Source organism: Equus caballus, unplaced genomic scaffold, assembly GCF_041296265.1.
Source record: "Equus caballus isolate H_3958 breed thoroughbred unplaced genomic scaffold, TB-T2T haplotype1-0000016, whole genome shotgun sequence".
Classification (NCBI taxonomy): domain Eukaryota; kingdom Metazoa; phylum Chordata; class Mammalia; order Perissodactyla; family Equidae; genus Equus; species Equus caballus.
The window spans coordinates 11,929,942-11,937,204 of record NW_027222391.1 but is presented as its reverse complement, the minus strand read 5'-3'; the positions used below and the strand labels follow the sequence as shown (position 1 = coordinate 11,937,204).

General features: G+C 42.7%; 1 long non-coding RNA gene across 5 annotated transcripts in view; it reads left to right on the top strand.

The window, feature by feature from the left end:
• The first annotated feature begins 2,273 nt into the window (after positions 1-2,273).
• LOC138922846 (uncharacterized) overlaps positions 2,274-7,263 on the top strand; it is a 50,186-nt gene continuing 45,196 nt past the window's right edge. For 2 of the 5 annotated variants that reach the window (XR_011436006.1, XR_011436005.1), the window contains exons 1-5: positions 2,275-2,446; positions 3,535-3,703; positions 3,851-4,055; positions 4,609-4,664; positions 6,989-7,068. This is a non-coding gene — a long non-coding RNA (uncharacterized lncRNA). Of the gene's footprint in view, positions 2,447-3,534; positions 3,704-3,850; positions 4,056-4,608; positions 4,665-6,988; positions 7,069-7,263 lie in introns of all 5 variants that reach the window. The other 3 variants (XR_011436003.1, XR_011436002.1, XR_011436004.1) reach the window with 2 other exon arrangements.

Below are 7,263 nucleotides of genomic sequence, written 5' to 3'. Positions count from 1 at the left end.
TACACACTATCCTCAGGCCCTGTCCGAACTTCCTTACTGGCTCCAGGCCCATAATAGGAATAAAAAACCAGCTATGTTCAGAGTAAAATTGCAAGAAATCCAGAAATTAAAAAACCAAAAACACAAAAGGAACTCAAGATCTTGCCCAATAAAGCAGAAACTAGGTAGCACATAAGGGGGTGGATCCTTACCATATTAGATTAGGAAGGATGAATTATGTTTGGATAGGCTCAAATTAATCAATATGAGTATACTCCCTGTGGACTCAGGAGCAGCCCATGTTGCATTTCAAAGCAATGAAATATGTATTTTCTCTAATGGGATACTGACAAATGTTTTTTGAAACTCTTAGAGTGTTTCTCATGTGCAGCCATCTTTTGTGGTGATATGAAGGGATCAGTGGTGGTGGCTCTTTGATCATGAAGTTCATTGAAATGAAATAGATGGGTATTCTACTAAGATGCTTCTTGAGATATATATCTATATACATGTGAAATTCTGGATCTTGTGGGCAGAAAACGAACACAAATCACCACAACAGGGATTTAGATTCTCTTTCTAAATCCTTGATATATCCTACTTTATAGACAGGAGGCTTTGACTAAAGGGAAGGCTGGGTCCCTTTGACAAAATTCCTCATAACTTGGTCACAAGAATATACAATTAAACATTCCCCAAAAGTCCCCAAGGGAGACCTGTGGCCACATACCCATCAACTCTCCTTCAAACTGGGTTTACAGTGTATGGTGGCATCATTGGAAATTATGGCTGCTACGATTACAGTCTCACTTAGGGGTGGTTCTGAAATGTGTGGTGAAAAAAAAATCTTCCCAGTGGGTAGAGTTTAAGGAGGTATATTTAGTTCACTTTGTGAAGAACTGACATGTACTTGAGTTTCGATTTATACTGATTTATGTCCAGTAGCTCAGTGAGTTGACAGGTAGTAGGGGGCTAAACAAGAATAAGACTGGAAAATTGGTGACCAAAAGGTCTAGAAGAGACACATGCGGATGGAATTCTAAGAATAGGTATTGAATGGGGTTTATAAATGCTTAACGGAGGATAGGATATCAGAGGGAAGAGAACAAGTGAGGTGTTGGGTATTTATTCCTTTGGCTCTCCGTGCTGAGCCATGTAATGGGCATTCACAATGTTTCTCTTCCTAAGACCACAGCTCTCATAAGGGTGGCCTTTTGTGCTAAGTTCTGATAATGTTACCTACTCTCACTACAGCCCTGGGGGTGATAATAACTCTCTACCAACACTAGTTACAGGATGCTTCACTAACCCTACCCACATTTTTAGAGCCCTATTTATTAGACTCTCCTCAAGTGTCCCATGGTTTCTTGACAACTGACACCTGTTTCTTCAGGGGACCCTGACTAATAGGCCCCACAACAAGCCTGATCATAAACTCCATGGGGGTAGGGAATTTACTCTCTTTTATTTGATGTTGCTATCCTAGCACCTAGAATGATGTCGATTGTACAGTCAGTTTTCAATAAATGTTTGTTAAACGACATATGTGTGACCACTTTCTCTCCTTCGTGATCTTTATGTTAAAGTCTATTATGATTGATTTAATATAGTTTAACCAGCATTCTTGTGCTTTTGTCTGTAATTTGGTAAAGAATGACAAAGAATTATAAACGTCAGCAAAAAGCAAGCAAACTTGTCGTTATGTGCATGGAAATCCAAGATATTTAACATAAAAATTTATGAAACAATAAGAGAATTCAGCAAGAATCAATGTTAATGTAGAAGACCCAACAGATTTCCTATAAACATCCACCCCTGGAGCACCTGTGCAGACCCTCAGTAGAATCTGCACACTGGGCCCCAGGCGCGCCAGGATGGGGCTCAGGGGTTGGTGGGTCCGGCGGCTGTAAAGGAACAGGGTGGAGGTCCCAGGTTGAAAAATTGTAAAATTATAATTTTACAGCTATATAATTTAACTACTTCAGTCGTCATGTCTTTTTCTTTTTACAAAGTCAATTTTCCTACCTAACTCCAAATTTTTTTCACACCATCTAAGTAATATTTTAATATTTTCCATATCCAATCCGTATTCAAATTTCCCCAATTACCTCCAAATGACTTATGAAAAAAATGCTATTTTAATCGGGAGCCAATAGCGGACTACCCTTTGCATTTGACAGCAGAGTTCAGGCTTAACCCTTAACTTCTTCGGGCTCGGAGGACCCTGGGCAGGAGAGATTTAAGAACACCGTGCTCCCGCTTTCGCGGAAAGGCCAAAAGTGACTTGAAATGTAGACGCGGAGGCCTATGGGAAATGTAGTTTTAAATAGGTGAGGTTCACCGCCTGGACTCCGGGAAGGGGACGCCACGCTCCTTCTGCGCATGTGCAGCCGTAGCCTCCTCGTTTGTCTTCTCAGGACTCCAGAGAACCGTTGGGGAACTTTGGGGTGTGCTCGGAAAATGCAGGGTGCGCACCGAGGGCGAGGGACTAGCTGGGAAGGGTGTGCCTGTGCTTGGGGATGGGAGCAGGAAGTGTCTGCGACCTCGTCGCCCCCCGCGGCGGTGTATAAACCCAGGCGGGCCGTCAGAGCGGGTAAGGCCGATGGGGGAGACCCCGGCCCTCGGGCTGCCGGGGGTCGCAGGTGTTCGGGGCGGTCCGGGATGCCCGAGGATCGTGTGACCAGCCCGCCTGCAGCCCGACCGGAGAGAAGCCCATGTCGGCGGCGGTGGGTGCGGGAGGGAGGAGTGCGTTTATCAGGCGGACGGTGACCGTGGGTCTGCGGTGGAGCCCGAGCTCTGGAGCACTACAGGCCCGGTCAGTGCCAGCTCTGTCACCTGTTAGCAGGGGCGACAGAAGGAACCTGGGCGAGAGTCAGGGTTCTCATCTATAAATATTAATAATGATTGTTTCACGGCGACGTTTGGAAACATAGATCACTATTTTAGACAAGTGCCAGGTAGGAAGCCTTAAGTAAGTGACAACTGCTGTTATAGTTAGAGGACGCTTTGTTTTTTTACTGGATAGTTTAATGTACCCTGACAACCACTTCACCAGAAACCGAGGCTCGGGTCGGTGGCCCGATGTGCTCGAGTCAGGAGCTCCCAGCCAGGGAATTTGGATTCGAGGGCAGGTGTGCTTGGCTTCAGTCTCAGGCTTTGTCTGATGTCACACCTGCCCAAGACTGGCATTACAGCCTTCACAGCACTTAGGAACATGGCCTGTCCCTGCGTCCCCAGGGATGTAAAGGAAAGGATGTGGATGGAATCCCACCATGTGTCACATGTATCCTGGGATTTCTAGTGTCTCTTCAGGTCCCTTGGGTCAGACAGAGGTGCCTGGCCCCCTCTGCATTGTCAGGCTTTCTGTCCTTGAAGTCTGACGTTATAATGAATTCTAAGAGTCAGCCTTTTTGCCCCTAAGATGAATTTATTTCTCAGATCCATGTCCCAGTTGCCTTGAAACAAACCAGCCCTTGTGAGGCAGGAAGCAGGGGGCCTCTGTGAGGGAGACTTACCTGGAAGAGAGCGCCCCTCTGACCTTAGACCTCTCTCCAGAGCTTCAGAGCAGAGACAAGAGCCCAGAAAGGAGCAGATGCTAGATTTGCAAGATCAGAAGCAGGTCTTGATCCTCCTGCCCAGAATGAACCAGACTTGATGATGCCACCTTCAGGAGCCACCACACTGTGTGACAGTGGGGCATTTGGGCCGTCCCTGGGAAGTACAGGTGAGCTGGGGTGGCCCAGGGGCAGGCTGCTCAGGAAAGGCTGCTTTGTTGGAGAGCCGTGAGGGCAAGGTCTGGGGGTAAGGGACAACCAGGCAGAGGGAGGAAGTTCTGTCTCCAGTCCCCTTAAATGGCCCCCGCTATTTATAGATGCGCTGCTGTCACACATGTCCACCACCACATGTGACATTAGTGACGTTATCCTGATGTCACAGGATCCAAGAATGATGATCTGTGAAGAGTTTTCCAAGGTCACCTACTTCTAACTCTTTTGAAAGATTTAAAGACATTGGGCCTGAAAATTTCAGTGACTTGTCCAGGGAAACGCAGTTTGTGACAGTTCACTCTCTCACAGGTAAGTTACCAAAAGCATCTATCGAAAGGGCCTTTTGAGAAATACTTCCCAGCTGAAATGAACAATTACAAATTCCTGCCTTAAATCCTCCCATCTCTTTTACTAGGCTTTCCGTGGATTGTGTATACCAGGGGTTGAATAATATTACTGAGAAAAATAGATAAATGATGCATACTGAGCATTTTTCTGCTAAGTTAACTTTAATGAAGGAATAGTGTCTTGTCGTTTGGCGTACTTTAATTCAACTGATCGGTTGTTTTTATTTCTTTCTGTTATCCAGAAGGACGCATGCGTTATTGTTAAATCAATCGAGTAAAGTTTATGTTCACTCAGTAAAAAACTGCAGATTTCAGCTCCATGGTCATTTCAGAATCACACAAAGACAGGTGTTGCTGCCTGTCCATGATCCTTCTTGTGCCTTTTCAAGGCCCAGAGGGCCCTGTGCCTATGGGGAGGATGATCCCCAACTGGGGTGCTGAGATTTGAGGAGGTGAATCTAAGAGCTGTAAGACAGCTAAATCTCAGGACCCCTGTCTTCTTTCTGTCCCCTCAGCTGAACCACAGTCCTCTGTACTCGCCCGGGAGCCACAGAGAGTGCACATCCCTCAGGTGAGCTCTTTATTCATTCCCCACTTTATATTGTAATGGATTTATAAGGTTTAGCAGGATCCATGCATTAAAGGAAAAGGAGAAGTTGAAATAGTAGAAATCAAGTCAGTCTTGAGGAAAAATATAGCGTGTTTTACTATTAATTGTGATGTTGGCTGTTAGCTTTGAGTGGGTAACCTTGTCAGGGTAAGTAGTTTCCCACTAAGCTACCTGTTTCAATCTCTTTACTTGTGATTGGGCTATTCAGATTCTCTGTTTCTTCTTGATTCAGTTTTGGGAAGTTGTATGAGTCTTAGAATTTATCTGTTTCTTCTGGATTGTCCAGTTTGTTGCTATATAGTTTTTCATAGTATTCTCTTATAATCCTTTATATTTCTGTGGTATCTGTTGTAATTTCTCCTCTTTCGTTTCTAATTTTATTTATTTGAGCCTTCTCTCTTTTTTTCTTAGAGAGTCAGGCTAAGGGTTTGTCAATTTTGCATATCTTCTCAAAGAACCAGCGCTTTGTTTCACTGATCTTTTCTACTGTTCTTTTTTCTTTTTTGGTTTCAATTTCATTTATTTCTGCTCTGATTTTTATTATTTCCCTCCTTCGGCTGACTTTGGGCCTTTGTTGGTTCTCCATTTTCTAACTGTATTTTAAGATTGCTTATTTTAGATCTTTCTTGTTTTTTTAAGCTGGGCCTGTATTGCTATGAATTTCCCTCATAGGACAACTTTTTCTGCATCCCATATGAGTTGGTATGGTGTATTTTCATTTTCATTTGTCTCCAGATATTTTTTGATTTCTCTTTTAATTTCTTCAATGATCCATTGGTTGTTCAGTAGCATGTTGTTTAGTGTCCACATATTTGTCACTTTCCCAGCTTTTTTCCTGTAGCTGATTTCTAGTCTCATAGCATTTTGGTCAGAAAAGATGCTTGATGTGATTTCAATCTTCTTAAATTTATTGAGGCCTATCTTGTTTCGAAACATATGGTCTGTCCTTAGAATGCTCCATGTGCACTTGAGAAGAATGTGTATTCTGCTATTTTTGGACAGAATGTTCCATATATATCTATTATATAGTCCATCTCGTCTAGTTTTCCATTTAATTCCACTATTTCCTTGTTAACTTTCTGTCTGGATGATCTATCCATCGATGTAAGTAGACTGTTGGGGCCCCCTGCTATTATTATGTTGTTGTTAATATCTCTTTTTAGGTCTGTTAATAGTTGCTTTATGTACTTTGGTACTCCTTTGTTGGGTACACGTATATTTATAAGTGTTATGTCTTCTTGTTGGAGTGTCCCTTTTACCATTATATACTGCCCCTCTTTGTCTCTCATTGCCTTTTTTATCTTGAGGTCTACTGTGTCTGATATAAGTATTGCAATAACTGATTCTTTTGTTTGCCATTAGCTTAGAGTATCATCTTCCGTCCCTTCACTCTGAGCCTGTGTTTGTCTTTAGAGCTAAGAGTGTTTCCTGGAGGCAGCATATTGATGAGTCTTGTTTTTCAATCCATCCCACCACTCTGTCTTTTGATTGGATAATTCAATCCATTTACATTTAGAGTGATTATTTATATATAAGGGCTTAACGCTGCCATTTTATCACTTGTTTTGCAGCTCTGTATTTCCCTTGTTTCTTGTCTTGTGTATTTTGGACTGCCAGTTCAGTTTGGTAGTTCTCTATGATGGTTTTCTCAGTTTTCTCTTTTTTGTGTGTGAGGAAGACTGGCCCTGAGCTAACACCTGTAAGCAATCTTCCTCTTTTTTAGCTTGAGGAAGATTGTTGCTGAGCTAACATCTGTGGCAATCTTCCTCTGTTTTTTGTATGTGGGATGCCAGCACAGCAGGGCTTGATGAGAGATGCATAGGTCTGTGCCTGGGACCTGAAGCTGCAAACCCTGGGTGGCTGAAGCAGAGCATGTGAACTTAACCATTATGCCACTGGGACAGCCCCTCAGTTTTCTTTTTTTCTGTATCATTTGTGTCTCTGTTCTGATTATTTGTTTAGTGGTTACCATCAGGTTTGTATAAAAAATCTCGTAGATGAGATATACCATTTTCTGATAGCCTCTTATTTCCTTGGTCTAAGCCAGTTCCATCCCTTTCCTCTTCCTCTGATTTGTTGGTCATAACACATTCTGTTTTGTGTTGTGATTTTGTGGTTAAAATCACAAGATTATAGTTATTTTTGATGTTTTCCTTCCCTTTACCTTTCATGTCATAATTAAGTTTTTGCTAACCTCTTCTGGTAGAGAGCTGCAATTTTCTGACTTTGGCTGCCTATTTATCTCCTTGCTCAAGGCTTTGTGAACTCTTTTTTTTCTTTTTCAGGTATGAAGGTCTTCTTGAGCATTTCCTGTTTGGGGTGTCTTGTGGCGATGAACTACCTCAGCTTTTGTTTATGTGGGAAGGTTTGTATTTCTCCACCATATCTGTAGGATATTTTTCCCTGGATAGAGTATTCTCAGCTGAAGGTTTTTGTCTTTCAGAATTTTGAATATCTCATTCTACCTTCTCGTAGCCTGTAAAGATTGTGCTGAGAAATCTCCTGAAAGTTTGATATGGTCTTTGTAAGTTATTTTCTTCTGCCTTGCTGCCTTTAAAAA